Here is a 22,983-nt window from a genome sequence, read left to right on the forward strand (position 1 = left end):
AAGAAGAAACTGGATGCTGCTGGGGACGTGGAAGGTCTGATGAACCCCTGTTGGAGAGCCTCCTGGATGTAATTCTCCATGGCTTCCTGCTCAGGACGTGAGAGGGGGTAGATCTTCCCGTGGGGTAGTTTGGCGCCTGGCAGCAGGTCGATACTACAGTCCCAGGGCCGGTGCGGTGGTAGTTGTGTGGCCCGTTCCTTGCTGAAGACATCGGTGAAAGACTGATAGACGGGGGGAATGGCGGTGGCGGATTGAGTGGCAGGGCTCTCTATGGTGGTGGCGTGCAGAGGGATAGGACGGTATGGAGACTCTGCATCTGACGAGCAAGGACGGTAGCCGTGGTTCTCACACGTCTTGCCCCACTCCAGGACTTCTCCTGTGCTCCAATCTATGCGGGGTTGGTGCTTAATGAGCCATGGTCTGCCCAGGATGACATCCACGTTGGCTCGCGGGAGTACCAGGAGGGTCAGATGTTCACGGTGGTTGTGTTGGGAGACGAGGGTCACTTTTCTGGTCCGGCGAGATATCTTACCATCGCCCAATGGTGAGTTTTGGATTGTGGTAATTTGGTATGTGACCTCATTTTGAACGGTGGGAATTCGATGTTTAGCAATGAAGTGTGATGAAACAAAATTGCCAGCCGCTCCGGAATCCACGAGCACATAGATGGGGAGAGTACGAGAGTTTACTATTAGTTCAGCGGTAATATGGGGTAAGAGAGACATGGCCGGAGTAATAGATACGGTACTCACCATTGGACGAGGCGGGCGGACTGGACAGGCACTGATGAAGTGAGAGGCTTCTCCACAATATAGGCACAGACGATTATTAATTCGTCGTTTCCTCTCCGCAGGATCCAGGCGATAGGAGTCAGTAATCATAGGCTCTTCCGCATCTCGTTGGGGTGACGGTGTTCGGAGTGGAGGGAAGCTGGGTACCGACTTTGTAGAAGGACACGCTGAGAGATGTTGAGAAATGCCTACAGCCTTCTTAATAAAGGTTTCCAGCGGCACATTGTCATCGTAAATAACCATATGCTTGCGGATCTGGGGTTTAAGCCCCTTACGGTAGGCTGCTAGGAGAGCTACTTGGTTCCAACCACTGGTGGCCGCTAGGGAGCGGAAGCGCAGGGTGTATTCATGGATATTGGACGCACCTTGATTCAGAGTGATCAGTTCGTCGTGCACGGAAAGGGGAGTGAGCGCAGCTCCAAACACGTCCTTGAAGTGGGCAACGAAAGCATTATAGGAGATTAAAGCGTCGCTCCGTGAATTCCAGAGTGCGTCTGCCCATTGGAGTGCCTGTCCAGTGAGGAGGGAAATCATAAAAGATATTTTAGAAATTTCGTTAGGAAACTGGTGTGCGTTGGCTTCAATATAGAGGGAACTTTGCAGGAGGAAACCATTGCAACCACCCGGGTCTCCGGAATAACTCATGGGGCGAGAGAGGGGCGTGTTGGAAATCGTCGTTGGAGCAGCAGGTAGAGATTGACGAAGGACGTTTACCATATCCGCAAATGGATCGGGGGTGTCTTCGGTGATAGCGGCGCTCGCCTCCATGAGTGACGCGGTGAGTTAATATTTTACGGGCTGGTATCCTGTCACGACCACACACAAAGGGAGAAGGTGAGTATCTTTCAAGGTATTTATTAACAAACGTGCACAGTTCAACACACGTGCAATCAGGTGAGTAAAGGTCTCTGTGGTCAAATCTTCAAACAAACACAACAGGTGAGTTCAAGTTCATAAGGATCATAGCGTTAGCAATAGTCACTTCCCTCTAACACGATTCACGTGTTTCACAGGAGAACATCAGAGCAATCCACGAGGAGCACAGGAGAACATCGGAAGAATCCACGAGGAGCACAGGAGAGATAACAGGAGGGGGAGAAGATCCACAGAGAAGCATCCATGCAACTTCGATACCAGCCGGTGAGTGAGTGGCAGAGGTAGGTATATAAAGGGTGTGGTGATTGCTGGTGCAGGTGACGGTGATTAGTATTCTGGTGATGGTTCACGGGTGTGCTGTGGTGGTGATTGGCTGGTTGGTGGAGGATCGTGGTGATTGGGGCTGAGGGAACGTGCAGAGGGTGTGACAACAGTATGATAAAAGTGTATGAAGTTAGTTATTATTAATCAATGTGCCTGTATAATTTGAGTGAAAACAAATAAAAACTAGTAAGTTATACAGTGCCTTGCGAAAGTATTCATACCCTTTCATTCTTTTCACGTTTTATGTTGCAGCCTTATGTTAAACTGCTTTAAATTACATTTTTCCTCCACAACAATTTACAAATTACAAATAAGGTTTCTCCAGAAATATTTGATTGCGTTCAAGCCTAGGCTCTGGCTGGGCCACTCAGTACACACTAACAGAGTTTTATATAAGACACTCTTGCTGTGTTTATATAAGCCCCACTTGCTGTGTCATTGTCCTGTTGGAAGGTGAACCATCTGCCCAGTCTAAAGTTCTGGATGCTCTGGACTGGGTTTTTATTAAGGCTATCTCATTATTTTTAGTCCCTCAGCCCTTGCAGCTGAAAAACAGCCTAACAGCATGATGCTGCTACTAGCACACTTTACTTTTGGGATGGTACTCTTTATGTGATGTTTCCTTCAAACATGATGCTTGGAACTGAGGTTCATCAGACCAGAAAATCTTGTTTCTCACAGTCTGAGGGTCCTTTAGTTGCTTTTTTGCAAATTCCAAAGGAGGTTTTCATGTGTCTTCACTGAGGAGAGGATTAAGTGTGGCCACACTGCCATAAAGACTGGATTGGTGGAGTGTTGTAGTGATATTTGTCCTTCTGTAAGTTTCTTTCATCAGCATATATGATCATGGAGCTCAGCTAGAGTGACCATCAGGTTCTTGGGCACGAGTATAACCAACCCCCCTCTCCATCAATTGCTTAGTTTGGCCAGGAGGCCAGCTCTAGGAAGAGTCCTAGCTGTTCCAAGCTTCTTCCATTATGGATAATGGAGGGTGAATGCTTCTGTGAAACTTCAATGCAGCAGAATTTTTTTCTGAAATCTTCCCCAGATCTGTGCCTCGACACAAGCCTTTTTCTGAGCTCTACAGGCAGTTATTTTGATCTCGGGGCTTGGTTTTTGCTCTGATATGCATTTTCAGCTATTAGACCTTTTCTGAGAAGCATGTGCCTTTCCTTCAAATGATTTTGCCACAGTTTAACTCCACTTAAAGTGTAGTAACATTTACAAGCAAAATGAGTGCTCCTGAGTTAAATTTCAAGAGTCCCAGAAAAGGGTATAACTACGTATGCAATGGAATTATCTCAGTTTTTTATTTCTAATAATTTTGCAAAGTTGTTACAGACCTGTTTTGTGCTTTGTCATTATGGTGCATGTAGGAGTGTAGATTGATGTGGGGGAAAATTATTTATATCAGTTTAACATAAGGCTGCAACATAAAATGTGAAATAAATTAAGGGGTATGAATACTTTCGCAAGGCACTGTATGCATATGTACTTTTTTAAAGTTTTGTAAAAATATAGATAGATGCACATTTTGCCAAATATCCCAGGTTGCTGTTATATGAAGGTTAACAGCATTCAAATTAGCACTAAGGCTAGCAAAGTTATTGACAAGCCACTATTGATAATACACTAAACCATACTATTTACACATAAAAAAAAGAACAAATTCAAACAAGAAAGCCAAGCAACAGCTTTTAATCAAATCATGTAGGTGATGTGACCAAGCTGTGCACATGCACACAGTGACACACCATGTCAACGTGTTCATGTTATGACATTCACCTGACATTTCCAGATCCTGTTTCTCTTCTACCTATCATTTCTTGTCATCTCTATACACTTTCTGTAAATAAAAGTGATGAAAGGACAGAGAGAGAAAAATAGGGTATAACAAGTTAAAGTGAAACATATCTATCATAGTGCTTTCCTAAACATTGGTTAGTCCATACACACTACAAAATTGCCAGGATCATGAAGTCACATGAAACAGATTTATTAAGATGGACGTGGGTAGAGACACATTTTGTAAAGATTTATGCAGCTAACGAGAAACCCCAAAATTATCACATACATTTTATGACAAAAGACTTTGTTCAAGATGATTAAATCAGTAGTTTTCTATAATTGTGCGGGAATAGATATGCACTGACATACTGGATATGCAAAGTGGGCTGCTCCATGTCACAATGAAGATTAATTTGTGAAATATACATGGACTAACACTGTATGAGGTTATGAGGTCCCAGAAATGATTAAATAAACACCATTGTCTCATTCATAATGGATTCATTCTTGTTGAAAACAAATTTAGATCAACGTTATGCTGTCAGACGGACTCTGAAAATTAAATTCTTGAGCAGTTATCACATTCAGCATTTATTTTTAAAAGAGAATGGCCATTGGCTGATTAAGAAGTTCAGATTCAGTCAGTGATCATGTTGGCAAACTGGCATGTGCCCACAGCATTAACAAGTGCTAAATGCTTTGCAAAGTCTGAGCGTATGAGCTGACCATAGAGGACACCACTCTGAAACACTGTTGCAGACGGGCCGCTCCGCTGGTTTTGATGTGTGAGAGGGAATGTGTGCTGACATCATATGAATGTCCTCTCGTCCGGTACCGAATATGTCAGCCAGGCAATGAAGCCTACCAACAGTAGACAACACGTCAGGTCTTATTCTTAGATTGTGCCTCTGGTGTTCTTTGTCTGTAGCTCACACAGAGTTTCTCTCAATCTCTCAGACACACACAAACACACACACACGGTCTGACGGCCTACTCATCCTTATCCAGCTTTTTGCTTTTCTCCTTCGCCGTTTCATTTCTTATGCATTTTCTCTACCTGCCACTCATTATTTCTCTTGACCTGTTTTTCTCTTCCCTTCCGTTCTTTCTTCTTTTCTCTCCAACTCACTTAATCTTTCCCCGTGAGGTTTATCTTTTTAATTCACCTCAGCAACAGCCTTTCCCATTCACGTGCTGCTGTTGACTGGATCACAGGACTCTCATGCTTGACCACGTATAAGTGTTCATGTGATGCGTCTCAGGCTTTAGGGGTCATATTTATAAAAAGGGGTTTAATCATAATCATACTGGCTGTGTAATGCACACAATGACTAAGATCGGGATTGGGTGTGAGTCAGGGACTGCCAAAAACAGAGAAAACTCTTGGGTTTGTACTACTTTCCATTCAAACTCATTCTCTCATATTATTCTCTCAAATTGCAGATAATAAAGTATCATTTGTTAACCTACTTTGTGCATGTCTACTATCATTTACTACGGTAAAGGGATCAAATGTCCCCACAAGTATAGTAATACCAGTAAATTTTGACCTTGTGGGGACATTTTATAGGTCCCCATGTAGAAACAAGCTTATAAATCATACAGAATAAAGTCGTTTAAAAATATAAAAATATAAAACGTTTCCTGTGAGAGGTAGATTTACAGTATGTGTGTAAGTTTATCTATACTACTTTTCCCTTCTTTGCCTCTTAAAGAAAGATTTCAAAAGGGGGTTTTCACAGTGATTTACTGTAATAGTATAACCATTTTTGGTTCCCCAAAAAAACCTTTCAGTGAACAGTTTTTAAAATAATCATTTTTGGATGTTAAATGTTATTCAACCCATAAGGGGATTTCGTCCCAGAGGATCCTTGGTGGAACTTTTTCACTTTTTCACTCTTAAAAAGTTTTTTATTGGCATCAATAATTCCACTAAGAATTTTGAACATTCATGGAACCTTTCAAATGCAGAAAAAGGTTCTTTAGATTTAAAAAAAAATCTTTATTAAAATGGTTCTTTTAAGAAGTGTTCACTGAAATTGGTTCTTCTATCGCATCACTGCAAAAACAATCCTGTGGAGCCTTTATTTTAAAAAGTGTTAGTGTGTTTGCATCACAGGAACTAGGAACATATTTAGTTCTAGGAACAACATGGGACACAACCAGGAAAACAGCCTGAGGGGGAAATTGGTTGTCTAGGAACCACCATTCTGGCTAGTTCCTACACTCTTAAAAATAAAGGTGCTTTAAAAGTTTCTTCACAGCGATGCCATAGAAGAACCATTTTTGTTCCACAAAGAACCATTCAGTTAAAGGTTCTTTAAAGAACCATCTCTTTCTTACCTTTTTATAATCTGAAGAGCCTTCTTTTTCCACAAAGATCCTTTTGTAAAACAGAAAGGTTCTTCAGATGTTAAAGGTTCTTTATGAAACCATTTAGACAAAAAAGGTTATTCTATGGCATCGTGAAGCACCTTTATTTTTAAGAGTGTAGAAGCACCTATAGATGGCAATACAGAACCTTAATTTTTGAGTGTAGACAAGCAAAGTTCATGCAAGTTTATCCGTATTGGAGAGGTTTTGAGTTCTGCAAGTTACAGTAGGTGTCATAGTACATTGTACTATTTTATCTCAAATGAAATAAAATAAATAAAAATGTGATTCTTTATAATGTGACCTCATTAAAAAAAGAGTTCCTCAATAAATGAAAAATCTGTCACAATAACCTTTCATGTTTTGCAGATATTTTTGCAGAATTTTGATACTGCTCCTTTTTTTCATAGCACTAAAGTAGACCAGCTGCTGTCAAGCTCTTGAAAAAAAAAACATTATCACATTGACATAAAACACAAGTTGAAACAGTGAGAAAAGCAGACATACTGTAGTGCAAAAGAGTTTTTCATAAACAAAAAAAACAAATAGTACTGTTGATACGGAGAAGATTTTCGAGAGGCTTAGCAGAAGACAGGTCCAGGATTCTACATCCATAACACTGAAAGATCTACCACCGATGGAGGATATAATCTAAGCCAAGGACAGCTTGTCATGATCGGGGCTGTGGATTTTCCCTCAGCCACCTGAGGTCGCTGTCCTACACTGCACTTCCTTGATTGTCCACCTGTCCTTGTCATCAGCACTGATCACCCACACCTGTTCACAATTACTATCAGGACTATAAGTATCATCTCCACTCACTCTGCATTCATGTCTGCATTGTCTCGTGTTTGGTATGTTCTGTGTTCCCTGGATCTTTGACCGAGTTTTCAGTTCTGTTTATTTTGTATTGTTTTAAGTTTCAAGTTATTGTTGTGCCGTGTTGGCCTTTTGCTTTGTTTGTTTATTTTGTTAATTAAACTTCCATCTTACCTCACCTGCATTTGGACCCAGACCTCCTTGTACGTAACGTGACAGAATGCAGACATCAATGATGGGTCCAGCGGGGAGAATTTTTTTTGAGGGGGCAGCAACCACCCGCTCGGTTCCAGACACGGAGGGGATGTCCTTCGAGGCGTCGTCGGCTACTCGGTTCAAGTTCATCTACGCCTGCCTGGCGGCGATGGACACCCGCAGTGCCGAGACTGCGCGGAAGCGCCCCTGCTTTGCGGAGGGGGTGGAGACGCTCTTTCGCGGGGAGGTGGCGACAACCGCCATCCCTGTCTCTGACGCTGAGGCGGCTGCGCGTCCTGTCCCTGACGCGGCTGCGCGTCCTGTTCCTGATGCGGCGGTGACCGCTCTCTCTGTTCCTGACACGGCGGTGACCGCTCTCTCTGTTCCTGACGCGGCGGTGACCGCTCTCTCTGTTCCTGACGCAGCGGTGACCGCTCTCTCTGCTCCTGACGCGGCGGTGACCGCTCTCTCTGCTCCTGACGCGGCGGTGACCGCTCTCTCTGTTCCGGACGCGGCGGTGACCGCTCTCTCTGCTCCGGACGCGGCGGTGACCGCTCTCTCTGCTCCTGACGCGGCGGTGACCGCTCTCTCTGTTCCGGACGCGGCGGTGACCGCTCTCTCTGCTCCTGACGCGGCGGTGACCACTCTCTCTGTTCCGGACGCGCCGGTGACCGCTCTCTCTGTTCCGGACGCGGCGGTGACCGCTCTCTCTGCTCCTGACGCGGCGGTGACCGCTGACGTTCCTCTGGCGGCGGCGTCAGCTCACGTTCCTCTGGCGGCGAGGCCAGCTCACGTTCCTCAGGCGGCGAGGCCAGCTCACGTTCCTCTGGCGGCGTCCGCTGACGTTCCTCTGGCAGCGAGGCCAGCTCACGTTCCTCAGGCGGCAGCATCCGCTGATGTTCTTCTGGCGGCGAGGCCAGCTCGCGTTCCTCTGGCGGTGAGGTCCGCTCACGTGACTCCGCTGCATGGGCCTGGCCCGCCATCCCTCCCCCTGATTCGCCTTCCTCCATTCCTCCTCCCTCCAGATTTTTATTTTTTTTTTCTCGGCCTTGTGGAACGTCTGGAAGCCGTTCCTTGAGGAGGGGGTAATGTCATGATCGGGGCTGTGGATTTTCCCTCAGCCACCTGAGGTCGCTGTCCTACACTGCACTTCCTTGATTGTCCACCTGTCCTTGTCATCAGCACTGATCACCCACACCTGTTCACAATTACTATCAGGACTATAAGTATCATCTCCACTCACTCTGCATTCATGTCTGCATTGTCTCGTGTTTGGTATGTTCTGTGTTCCCTGGATCTTTGACCGAGTTTTCAGTTCTGTTTATTTTGTATTGTTTTAAGTTTCAAGTTATTGTTGTGCCGTGTTGGCCTTTTGCTTTGTTTGTTTATTTTGTTAATTAAACTTCCATCTTACCTCACCTGCATTTGGACCCAGACCTCCTTGTACGTAACGTGACACAGCTGGTAAACCACAGACAGAAATTCTAAAAGTCTGTGCAGGAGTCTACAGTATAACTCTCCCAGATGGAAAGGAACAAGACTATGAATAGCCTAAATACAGAGAACTTAGTGCTGAGTGCTATGCTGAGCATAGAGCTGTAAGGGCCTGTAAATTTTATTATTAGGCTTATTAAAATAGGATAAATTACAATTTATTTCCTGTAAGGCAGGGGTTTTCATATTTAATGAAACCCAGGACTATTTCTATTATAACAAGTCTATTTCTATTTTCATATATCTACATTCTATATATTTTCATGTATAAGCACAGGGTAAGTGAGAAACACAAAGATTGAATCTAAGATCTTATAATAATAATTAGGGACATCCCAATTATGCTTTTTGTGCCCACAAACTGATCCAAGTCATTGAATATTGAGTATCTGCTTATACCAAGTCAATATTTCCTTTCCTATCTCAGACACCAGAATGCAGCAATTTGTGTTAATTCATTAACCCAAATATGATCATTGATCACACATACTGTATAACTTCAGCATATGATATTTTATGTAAAAAACACACACACTCCTAATGACCTTCATACTGTCCTCCTCAGTGGGGTGTGGTGGTGCAGATGGGCTTGGAAAAAGTATAACTGCAGAAGGTGAAGCATATGCCAAATACAGCAAGGTTCAGCTGGCCCATATGCCATTAACAGGCACGCACACCTCAGCATTAAGCCTGACATCCCACTCCGGGCATTTTATCCTTCAAAAGGACAACATATAGAGCATTTGGGCTTCATACAAAATGACATTAAACTGTCCCGCAAGCGAAATGAGAATTCTACATATTTACATTTTCCCTGGTATACTGTAAGCACATACTGTTTTTCACACACATCAACATTAAACCAGGAGAAAAAGTATCAAGAGAACCACACAACAGGTGGTTTATGAGGTGAGATACTGAAGGCTTTAAAGGAGATCATGTCAGTAATCAATAGGGGTGTCAAAATTAATCGTTTTTACGATGCATCGCGATGCAGACAAGGACGATTCGGTATCGGTTCAGTAATAGACCATAACCGGTTGCTCAGTCCCAGTGCCAGAACACGCGACCCGCGGGGCTTGTATGATTTTCTGGGAAGGGGGGTTGGGCTAACGAGGGGAGTACTCCACATGAATAAAATAAGTCTTCAGATTTTAACTGAAAGGATTATCGCCACTTTCTTTCCACAGCGGTGCATTTAACGAACTAACAAACATCATTTATTTGGTTGAAAAGACGAACTGAGCGTGTCTATCTGGCTCAGCACCGTTTTCTTTAGCTATTTTACACAAATATAATGTTTTGTTGATATTGTGAGTGCACTTAATAATAGTAGTAGACCTTTTGCAGTTTTGAATGATGTATTATTCTTACCTTTATCAACAAAAATGGTGTATTTTAGGTTTCCATTGTTATTAAGAAAAAAAATGAAAGTGATTGCTCTGGCGCTTCAATGTGCAGCTGCAAAGCACATTTATCTAGGTTAAATGTTTAAATTAATATTCTGAAATGCATCAAGTGTTTTATGTCTATGGATTTTATTTAATGCAAGTCATGTTGGTTTGAGAAGGCTAAATTGATCAAACATGCTCAACTCATTGCCGCTGACAGCTTGGTCGTTAGGTCATTACTTTAAAAATCAAAAGCTTGAATTTATCAAACAGAAAATGTTCCAAACATATTTCTAAATTAACTTAAAAAGGGAACAAAACGAAATCTAGCCACTTTGCCATTAGAATCTAAACTGAACTCTGTTAATGGCTGCAACACAAACTCTGTTCTGTCGGACAAAGATAGGGCTCGGGTCTGAGAGTCTCAGGCTGGGCTCGTGCTGGACTTTATTCGTTCCCTCGTTTCAATTAAATAAGATCTGAGCGGTAGAATCTCGGTTAAAATCGTATTCGGTTTAGTTTTTCACGTTTAAAATGACTATAGCAGCAGCTTTTATAGCAAAAGATATATTTCGCCACTGTTAAATATAATGGAGCCGTGATATAAGCTTCCCTCACGCTGACACTTTTCAGAAAAGATTAGGAACTCTACAACAAAACCAAAGCCCAGGTATTTACTTTTGTGTATTTGTTCTAAATGTTGCTGTTGTCTTCTGTGCCCAGTCTTTAGTTTTGTTTGATACATTCAAGAAGTGTTTTTCTTTGAGAAGGTAAGATTAAAGTTTCAGCTCATATATCTAACTGTTTGTATTTATTAACACAATTGTATATATTTGAAGTAAAATTGAAAAATGAGTATGTAGCGCATCGTCAATGCATCGAGATATTGTATTGAACCGAATCGATGACATGTTAATCGTAATCGAACCGAACCGTAAGACCACGGTCGGTTCACACCCCTAGTAATCACTGCTAACAGGTACTTTATATTGATTATTTGTAACATAATGTCAAGAATGCATTCAGTTTATTGACAACTGTGGTAGGAAGTTTGATTGATCAATCTGCTAATGTTACTTAATTGCCATGGAGGGACTCATTCTTGATCATTCTTAACATGGATGGATTTGACATGTGATAGTGAATGTATCTCTTCAGTTCATGTCCCAGTTGTTTAACTTATGTTAATACCAAAATGTACCAAAAAATGAAAATCCTGTTGAATAAAGTCATTATTTTTGTTTTCTTTGTGCACGAAAAGTATTCTCGTAGCTTCAGAAAATTAAGGTTGAACCATGTATGTCACATTGGACTATGAACGTAGATGCGTTGCTGTCTATGCAATGTCAGAAAGCTCTCAGATTTGATTAAAAACATCTTAATTTGTGTTACGAAGATGAACGAAGGGGGTTACAGGTTTGGAACAACATGAGGGTGAGTAATTAATGACAGGATTTTCATTTTTGGGTGAATTATCCATTTAAGAATCTTGTGAGACAACCTGTGAAACATTTTTTACTCAGAAACTCCTAGTAAATTTCACAAATAATTAAAGAAATTGCAAGTAGAACAACTTGTTTGAATGTGTTGGCAGTTTGTGTACACAACCACCTTACAATGATAAAAATTCACCCAGTGTTTTTTTTTTTTTTTATCTTTAAAAGTAATATCCCAATTTAAAATAAAAATGTAATAATAAACTTAGCAGTAGTCATTTACTCCCGACATCTGAGCCACCGAAGATGCAAAGGATTACCTTACCTACGTTTTTAAAAGGAAAGCGCCGATCCCGATCAACATATTCGTCTGTTCGTGTGAATCATTCCTGATGCAGCTTCACTTACAGCAGAAGTGAGTATAAGGGTTTTTTATGCATCTTTGCATATGGCCTTTCTTAATATTTTGCTTGTTGGCAAGTTTCGCCGCTTAAAGCGGCTAAAGTAAACATTACGGCTCACAGAGAGGGGTGGGGCGAGCAGAGCTCATTTGGACTTAAAGGGACCATGCAATAAAATAAGTTGAGTTTTTGCAGAGCTGATTTTGTTTTTTTACACTACTGAGAATTTGTAACCAAAGTGTATAATAGACTTTTTAAAGACCCTAAAGAATCATATGAACTTGTGGAAAATAGGCATCCGATGACCCCTTTAAAAAGCATTTTATTGTAAAACATACTTTATAAATTTATTCATTTATTGACAACTTTAACTGTTTGATTGATTAAACTATGTATTGCCTGTGTGTTACAGTTAAGAAACCTTTCTCAAAACTATACACAGAAACAAAATTTAACTATATTTATTAAATATAAAAATATTTGATTCCACTAAAGGTTTGAATACTACTTTTGAAAAATATATTTTTAAATAATGTATATATGAATGTTTCAGTCATATCAATATTCAGTCACTAGCAAAAATGATCTATACACCTTATAATTTGGTGCTTTTTAATATGGCAGTGCAGGTCAAACCCACATCTGCAGTGATTGGTTCACCTGCTTTCCTTTAACCTTCTTTAGAGATCATTATTAGAGATTTGCATATACTTTTTCTGTCAATGACCTTCTTTAAATTACCTTGTAAAATACAGATATTACACTGCTAAATATCGTGTGTGTTGTTTGTCAAACAGATCTTGTTTTATAAGTAATATAACAAATTCCCTAAGCTTCTTTTCCTTGGGATTCGTGAAACTCATGACTGAGCAAACTGAAATTGAATTTGACAGTTGTTAATTTGACAAGGTGTAACAGGATCAGGATGTCTGTTGGCATGTAGTGCAGGGCAGAGTCGAGTGGATAACTTGTCAAAATTTACAGGGTGAAGCCAAGGACTTGTGACGAGGTTACACCTGTTGGGTTTCTGCGGTAAATGGACTGCCACCAAGAGAAGAGCCCCAACAGCATGTTAACGCAAAATCTATTAACTGACATAATGACTTTCACAGCTTGAATTTTCTCTGTCTTGCACCTTTAAATCAGACCTTTTAGAGACTGACAGAGCAGAGTTCTTCACGCTGCCCACCTGTTCCCAATTACAGTTCCTATTCCTCTTTCTTGCTCTCGTATTCCCTTCCCACTATGGTCTTCTTGTTCAATCTGAGACGTGTAGCTAATTGGCAAAGTGTTTTGTGTGTAAGAGCTCACAGTGAGATATCGTGTAGAACTATCGTTTCACAGGTAGACACTAATCTTCTGAGAGTTCCTTGGCGATGACGTTAAAGAAATATCGAAGCCACAAATGGCTCTTGCCCTAATAGTGGCACATTACTAATTTACAAGTCGTAGTCCTTTGAGAACTCACTGAAAAGTGAGAAAAAAAGGTTGAGTCTTAATATTGACTAACTCTTCTCAGCAGTATAATGGCACTGTGGTGATTATCCTGCTTCAGTGCTGAACTCTTTTTAAATGACTGTGAGGACCAGATGCCCTCAATTTAGTATTTAATAAAGTGGAATAAAATTTAAGGGTTTTAAAAGCCTAAACTGGTGACACAAACGCATTAGATGTGACCAGAGACCAGGATCTATGACTTTTTTGCTATACAAATATGTTATTAATAAACACATCACAAGAAGAAAAAAAACATACAGGAAAAATTAAAACTGTTCTACACTCTTAAAAATAAAGGTTCTTTATTGGCATCAATGGTTCTATATAGAACCTTAAACATCCATGGAACCTTTCAAATGCAGAAAAGTTCCTTTATAGTCAGAAAAGGCTCTTTAAACTGTTAAAATGTTCTTCAAAATGGTTCTTTTAGGAACTGTTTACTGAAAGGTTCTTTGGGGAACCAAAAATGGTTGTTCTCTGGCATCACTGCAAAAACACCCTTTTGGAACATTTATGTTTAAAGTCCCCCTGAAATCAAAATTAAAGTTTTTTGGCTTTTAATATGAATTAATTAGCCTTAAGATTATCTATAAGCTAGTGTGCTTCAAAACAACGACAAAATTCGCGTTTACAAGATATGAGCATTCAAAACTTACAGTCTCGTCACTTCCGCCAATATGAATCAATGATTTTGATGATATCACCGTGCACTTCAGTTTCTCATCAAACGTTCTGTCCAATCAAATGCTCTCTAGAGTCCGTAGTGTCCCGCCCCCTACACAGAGACGCAATACACGGAGCAGATCATATGTGCGATCGGCGTGTATTAAACTACACAGCCTCAGCATGATTATGATCACTATTTTGTTTTAGCAAGAGTTTCATATTGAATCTGTGGGGTAATTTATTAGTCTGTGGCTGTCATAAGCTTACAAATGCAGCTTTACCGAGCTTAACGGCTCTGGCCCGAGCAGATATAAATGGAATGCTATTGGCTATTCAAAATAAGTGGGCGGGGCTGGGCGATATGTTTTTGTTTCAGTTAAAACTACGTCACCACATAGAATAACGCTGCGTGTTTCAAGGCACTTCAGTGGACCTTTAAGAGTGTAGTAGAAAATTAACCAGTACATTTTCTGTTAAATTTACAGAGATTCCTTCTTTCAACCTTAATTCATAAAATGTTTTTAAACTTGTAAGAAACAAATAGAGAAGGACAAACACTCAAGTGTGCAAAATGACCGTATTAAAAGCACTAGAAACACTTCTACTACCACACTAGTTGGATTACTCTCTTTTGATTTTATCTAAGTTAAGCTGCTTTTTGAATCCACTCTACTTTCCATTTTCTTGTTTCCTCATCCTTTAATAACAGAATACCACAACAAGAAAAGGACTCATGGATCTTGTTGCAAATCATCCTTCTCCTCTCCCAGGGGAATTGCTCCCTCAAGGAGCACACACAGAGGTTTGTAGATCTCATCCATCTCATCCATTATGATAATGACATCCTCTGTGTGTTTTTCCAGGCACGACTTAATGCCCAAATGAAAGCGCGCCTGCTCAGGGGTGGTCCTTGAGGGATGCTTATTGAGTATGTGGACTGGGTGTTTTTACAAAATGGATCTCTCTTCACCACAGGCGAGAGAGAGGAGGTCAGTTGTCACTCTACCTCCACCATGGACTTCCAGGCATTTGGTTGTGCCTTGTTCCTTCACCCCTGCTTTACTTTGGCTCAACCTTGAACACTCACCACCACTGTGGTTTTTGGCCTTGCTCCCTCGTAGTTCCTTGTTTGATTGAGTTCTCACACCTGCTCTTCATTTAGTTCATTTGTTTGCTTTGTAGCCCTCAGTTCTGTTAGTTCATTATCAGGCATTGTATGTTCATAGCACACTGCCACTTTGTGTTTCTCAGTTAAGCTAAGATAAACTGCTATTTGGATCACCTCTGTTATACCTTGTTTTTCCTTACACTGCATCTAACTTATATAGATATTAGGGCTGCCCTCGACTAAAGATTTTTCTGGTCAACTAGTAGACATTCATTTTAAGCATTAGTCCACTGTTAGTCGCATATTGGTAATAAACCATATAAATCATAATAATGACCCTTTAATTGCCTACATAGCCTAATAAGCGCTCAAACACAAGCAAGAAAAGCTTGTCACAGCGCACCAGCAGATATAATAATCATGAATGTGTCAGGGAAAAACAGCAAGGAGACTGCATTAACATTTTAATAATTTATTGAGATACTAGTGCTTTCTTTGTTTTTTGGTTTAAGAGATGAAGTCAGCGACACTAACTCGCCATCTCTGCAGCAGTGGATGCGCCTGTATGCACGTTTCATACGGATTACATAATCTGAGAATATTTGTTTTCCATTTGAATTGGTTCATTTGAAAGTAGACATTTCACTCTCTCTCTATATATTTTTTTTAATGTCTGTAAAGCAAGAATACGTTGAGTTTCAAAGTTTCATGTTCACAGAGACCAAAACGGCAGAAAGTGCATCGTGTTTGCTTTCATTATTCTGAGTGCACACAAATGCAAAGTTTTTACACATTGAAAAGATGTAGTACTTTTATCTCTATAGCCAAAAATGACAGAGTATTTTAAGAGCAAGTGACTGCACAAGCGCCTCCATCTGTTATGCAGTAAGCACGCTACTGTTCAGCTTTTTCTAGGTTAACATTAGATTGAGTTGCTGTGTAAAGTTGCTACTACTTACATATTTCAGATGAAAAGCCTAATTTGAGGTTGATGAATGATAGGTGAATGTTTTGGTGTCCAGCCCGATGTACTATTTCACCACATAGCCATTAACAATCAGATTTCTGAAGTTGTGCATACAGAAAATGCTTACGCTTTAGATTATGTTAGTAGATTGATAATGTACAAAACATACAGTATAAAAAAGGAAGGTCTGCAAAAACTAAACATAGATACCTGCCAATTTTTATAAGATTACACTGCTAAATTCTAAGATTCTGAATGCTAAATTTGTACATAGAGCACTGTCACCTGAGGAGAAAAGTGGTCATGTATGATTATTTCACCCTGTAGCTACTTTCTAATTGGTTAAACTTGGTTAAATGTATGGTGTTACAACTCACCCAGTGCTACTGCTTTTACCTATCAATAGCCCAGATTTACTGTGAGAAAACAGAACTAAAATAAAAAACTATCAAATCAACATATACCACAGAACAAATTCATTTAAGAACAGGAGGAAGTCATTCATCCATATGATGTCACATCTTAAGGGAAAGGCATTGAATGCTAACAGCTCTTTCTCTGCATGTTTTACATTTCATACTATATGTGTGTGCATGCATGTGTTTGACAGATGTTGATCTTTAGCAAAGCATCAAAATGTCAAATAAACAGTGAAATAGCTCAAGCATTAAATTTGGAATGATTAAAGATGAAAACAAATTGAAGAGAAACTTAAAATTAAAATTATAAAGGGTGGTTAAACTAAATATGTTATGGTTGTGGCAATTAATGTGAATTGTGAATATGAATAAAAAGTGCAGATTACGACATCCGTGTCGTATGCTGGTTAGGTAGGTTTTGAGGATGGGATGCTGGGATGCTGGTTAGGTAGGTCCTTGACCAGAACATGACCAGCAAAGGACCAGCTTAAACCAGCATCAAAATATACCTAACCAGCATCCCAGCATCAAAACTACCCAACCAGCATTTGCTGTTTTTTCACCAGGGATTACATTTAGGTTTTACTTGTAATTATGTAACTGTGTAACTATGTAATTGTTGTGCATGCCAATTTTGAGCAGTAATGCCATGTTAAATCTTGCAGTGTGAAGACGACTTTTCATGTAGATAACATTTTATTTGTAGAATTCAGATTGATTGAAGCAACTGGTTCAGTTTAAGTATTGACATAAAAGACAACACAGATATATTTAATAAGGTAATTATAAAAATGGACTTTGCAAAGATATAAAAAGGACTTTAAAATCAATTCCAGAGGACAAATATTGCCCCTTAATGGAAAAGTTCATTTCTGACCATGCTTTGGACATAAGCATGACACATGACTAATATAATGTATTATATCTGCATTGTTCAATATCAAATGCACAATTTGGCATACTGTTTGACAATTAGTATAGCTAAATAATTGACTGTGAAAAGTGTTTGTAGTTTTAAAGTGAAACTAATTTTCACACACAATTATAGACCCACGCAAATAGCCCAATTTGAGCAGATGAGTTGGCTTTGCCCACCATGACCCAATTAACCTTTCATGCAAGCCTGCATTTTCCTCTCTCCCAGATGCTAAAAATATACTCCAGCACATGTTAATAAAAATAAGACTGGACTTCAATCTAAATAATGCATTGATGTTGGTTTAGGAGATTGATGTCTAAGATACGTGCAGCTCTCTGAGAGCCAAAGCACCGGATGCCCCTTATTGAACATGTAGTATATATCAAAACAATGACCATCTCCCAGAAGAGACTGATCCTCACACAAACTCAGTGCAGCCTTATCCTGAGAACTTTTTTTAAAACCTTGGAAAGCAGAAACCCAGTAAATACGACTTGCCTAGACTGAAATGCTCCCTGAAGGTGTTATCGTGTACACATGTAGTGATTTCTCACCTGTCAGTGAATGTGTTTGTGAAACAGTGCTCAGTGAACAGACATAATGACTGAACAAATTTGTGTTCTGTCATGTCATTGTAAATAACAGCATGTCATTTCTGTGCAATTAGGAACATCAAATGAACTGAAAAAAAATTGTGATTGTGTTCACAAAAAACAGTCCTTTTTCTCTAGGTAGGTCAAGAGTAAATTTTTCTTTAACGACCAAACCAATTTCAACATCATATTCCTTTAAAAGCATACCAACAATTGAACAAATGTATTTAAGGACCCATAATTACAGTCTTTAAATAAATAGCCTGAGGCCATTAATGCGCACTATTTTTTTCAGGTAATATTACACTAACATGGTCCATTTAAAATATAATTCTGTACTTTACAGTAAAAGACCATTTTCCTGCAATGTTGTTCCACCTCTGAGAAGCTATACCTCAGAGTGCAAAATATCATCTTCTGTACTAAACATGTTTCTCAAACACGCACACTTTTGCATCCTACCTCGATTGCACATAACACATATGCAGTCAAATGATTTACACAAATATTCACACCACATTTTAAGGTAACCCACATAACCTGCTTCGCTTATCTCCAAACTCAACACACAATCATGGCCACCACATATAGACTATCTTCATCTGTTTAATAACAGTTATAATTACGTCTTATCTGCACCCAGTTACAGCTGCCCGGCCCAGGGAGCATCTGTTATCAGAAGAGCGCAGTTTGCTAAATAGCATGATGTGAATTCATGATATCTGGATGCTTATTAAGCTAGCTTGTGTGTTTGTGGGTTGCAGTTGTTTATCATGCATGTATGGAGGAGGGGCAGCTCCAATATTATCTGTTGGCATATTGCATACCCGTGTGTATATGAATGCATGTGAGTGTTCTACTTTCCTAATCTCAATAATGAGGACTGGAATATTATTAAGATGGCTTATAATGGCAAATATAAATTATGTGTATGCGTGTCAAGCATATCCATACTTTGGGGACAGAAAATGTAGTTAGCAAAATCAGATAAAAGTTGCATATGGTGAAACTTTCCAAAGTGGCACAAAGTTCATGAAGTGTTCAAAAACAAAACATCATGTGTTTTTTAGAGGTTGAGTTTGGGTTAGGAAAAATAATTAGCTTAATAAACAATAGAAATCAATCTTTTTAGATACCTAGGCAAATAATAATAATAATAATAATAGTATTTAAATAAAATAATAATAAAAAGTTGAGCATATTTACATTTTTTCAAAAAATAATAATCTTTTGTCCCACATAGTGGCAGGGTCCGCTTTTCTGGATCATTGCCACCATTTAATGAAATCACTGGCTAGGTCTGGGTGTAAACCGGTGAGCTTGAGGTCGTTCTGCAGCATATCAAGCCAGCGACATTTCAGCCTACCCCTAGGTCACTTTCTGCTGACTTCCAGTAACATCCACATAGGCTCCTTTTCACCAGCAGGAAGCGGGTGCTAGTTCAGAGGTAGTGCTATTGCCGGTTTGGAGTTGGTTTGCCTTCTAAGAACCGGTTTGCTTTTCCAAAGACTTGAGAGCCATCATAGAGACAGGTCTTACGTCACTGAATGCATTTCATCTTTCCCAGCAATGCTAGTACAGCAGCACCAAACATAAATACATCAGGCTTGCTCGAGATGCATCGGCACCGCGCAGACAGACCTCCCCCCACCCCCTGACGTAAGCGGTTCTAGACCAGCAATTTTGTGGTGCTACTTACAAACCATTTTTTCTGGTTCCGAGCTGGTTCTTTGCGTGTCGAAAGGCAAAGAATCATTTTGAAACTAGACTCTGGGTCCGAACCAGCACTCAAATTGCTTTGGTGGAAAAAGGGTATCAGAGAAATGTGCAAGAATGAATCCTTGAGGATGCCCACGGTAATGTGGAAGTCCTTCTCGTAGAGCAGCTGTACCTTTTCAACGAGTTCCTCAATAAATGTGCCAGATGGCTTTTAGGAGCAACACAGTAGGGTCGAGAAAGGCAGAGGGCAGGGGCTTTTGTTTCTCTCAATGCTTCACAAACAGGAGCCAGGTGGCGTAAATTGAATCAACTGTCCTACAGTTCTTCAAGAATCTGGCTCGGCAAATTTGCTTATCTAGCACTTGTTCAAAGGTCTTCATGGTGTGTGAATTGAAACATTCATCCAGGTTGTCCTTCTTCCAGATTGGGATGGTTGTGCTGACCTGCCAGTCAGCAAGCATTTTCTTCTTTGAAATGACCTGTTTGAAGAACCAAATTCAACCAAATTCCTGCATTGTGACTTCCACACCTCTGCCGCCAGAGTGTCTGGTCCAGATGCTTTACCTGGTTTTATTCTCTTTACCGCTTCAGCAACTTTACCGGCTGAGATTGACACTGGCACTGGACCGAGAACATGAGAAGTGGATGCAATCGACAGATGCAGGAACTCCTGGGTAAAAATCTTTTTAAAGGTCAGTGTTCGGAGGCCACCGTATGGTCAGTGACACCAGAAAAATACTCAGCTTGACAATGGCACAACTTTATGAGGTGATAGATCTCATCATAGCCAGCTACGCCCTTCTTTGAGCTGCTTCGGGCATCACGATACATCTGCCAGCTTTCAAAGATCTTGTCAGTGAGAAAATCGTGGTAGAGAGGTTTCTTCTTGCGGCCTTTCGCCTTGACTTGATCTGTCCACAGCCATACTTCCTTGTCGACCTGTCATTGTCCTGGCATAGTCTTGCCAGATTCTGTGCATGCTGCTTTGCCTTTTCTCCATGTTTCTTCAACTGTCATAATTGGCAGAAGATGGATACGTAGAATGACTTTGACCTCTTTTTCTTTAAACCTTAACCCCTTAATGCGAGCCAATCAGTTTCATTCTTTTTTTAAGTGCCTTTGATGGTTCAATGCAGAGTTTGCAGATGACCAGACGATGTTGGGCTGCAACCCTCTTAATGGATGATCTTGATTATTGAGCAGGGTCTTCAAATCACTTCTTCTGACTAGGATGAAGTCAATTTGTGACTTTGTGCTGCCACTGTGGTAGGTGACGAGATGGAATTTTCACTTGCAAAACCATGTGTTTGTGATGTTGAGGTTGTGTGCGTTAGCATATTTTAAAAAAATCATTTACCATCTTTGTTTCTAATGTCGTAGCCGAATTCCCCATGACAGCTGTGGGCGTCTTTCATTTTGCCGACATGGCCACTCAGGTCACCAGTGATGATGATGTACTTGTTTAGCGACACATGTTTTGCTACACGTTACATCTTTTCATCAAGTAGGGCCCAGAAGACTTCCTTGTCTTAGTCAGAACATCCATTTTGTAGTGCATAAGCAGAGAAGTAGTGGATGCAGAGCTTCTCTTTTATGACAACATAGCTTTGAACTGCATTACCGAAAGGCTGTGAAATGACAATAACGATGCTATTCTGGGTCCCTGGGTGGCCATTGTAGATGACCTTGTAGCCCTTGTTGTTGTAGGTCAATTTTGATCCGCTCCAGTGAGTTTCTTGTCAATGCAACATTGCTTTAGTGCTGTGGCTAGCTTGTTTGATCGACCGGGCAGCAACCTGATGTTATGGGTCGCTATGTGGATGTTTTTTGATGCCGCTTTTGTGTTGGACTCCCACGTCATCCATTTGTCGGGAACCCTTGCGCACTTGTCGCATAGGTCAGGCCATATCTGGGCACAACGTTTATGAAGTACGCTTTAGCTCAGGGATGGGCAACTTCAGTCTTAGCACTCTAGTGATCTTGAAGCTATTGATTAGTTAAAGGTGTGCTTGATTAGGGTCAGAGCTAAACCCCCCAGGACCAAAGTTGCCCATCCCTGCTCTAGCTTTTACCTGAATTTCATTTGACACTACATCCATGTTGATGCATCAGGTTTTTCCATCAATCAAGCTGTTGCGAGGGCCTGTCATCGACGTTTTATCCAAGTTTAGCTCACTCACATCTTGACAGGAAGTTTCCAGTCACATCACATTTAAGAGCGGACATCACCACCAATAATAATGATAATGATAATGATGATGAATAGTAGTCTAATGGCGCTTTTCCACTACACAGTACCAGCTCCACTCGGCTCGCCTCGACTCGGCTCGGCTCTGTTTGGTTTTCCACTGTGTAAAAGTTGTACCTGTACCTCCACAATAGTACCTGGTTGTCATAGCGACGCTGCAAGAAACTGCCGTGATGTAATCTTCTACGCGACACACACCCGCTGTCTGCACCTCCTCGTTTGACCACGGCGTATTCTTCCGAGTTGCCATAATATGTAATGGATTGGATATGTCACGCAATCTCTGGCCAAACTTTTTAAAAATGGCGGGGTTATTCTGGATACTATTGCTGGCGCGTGCAATGATGACGCAGTGAATAGTGACAATTCTCTCTGACCAATCAGCAGTCTGCTGTGTTTTCATGTCACATTTTAGTATCGCCTTAGCTCGCCTCAGCTCGCTTGGAACCTCGCCGGAGGTGGTACGAAAAAAAGTACCTGGAAGCCGGTACAGGTACAACTTTTACACAGTGGAAAACCAAACAGAGCCGAGTCGAGTCGAGTCGAGCCGAGGCGAGCTGAGGCGAGCTGGTACTGTGTAGTGGAAAAGCGCCAATAGTAGTAGTAGCAGTAATATTTCCAAAAATATATATTTATAGAAATTAGTAAAAGCTTTTTAGGGGGTTGTCTATAGGAATTAAAATTAGCTTTATATTAAAATAATAGTCTATTTAAATGTCAATTTAGAGTGACAATTTGCCATGCCTGACTCACTCTGGTGTCATATCAGGTCTCTGCAAAAGAAATGCTGGAATTATCCTATTACTGTATAATATAATCAGCACCCCAAGCAACTCTCAGATTTAAGCTTGCAGTGAGATAGTCTTACGACTGCGCTTTGGATCATGTTACAGTCTATTTTCTTTAAGGTTTAGTCATCCAGGATTATGAATCCCAAAACTGAAATGTTTCCAACAGTA

This window comes from Garra rufa, chromosome 6, assembly GCF_049309525.1.
Source record: "Garra rufa chromosome 6, GarRuf1.0, whole genome shotgun sequence".
NCBI lineage: Eukaryota > Metazoa > Chordata > Actinopteri > Cypriniformes > Cyprinidae > Garra > Garra rufa.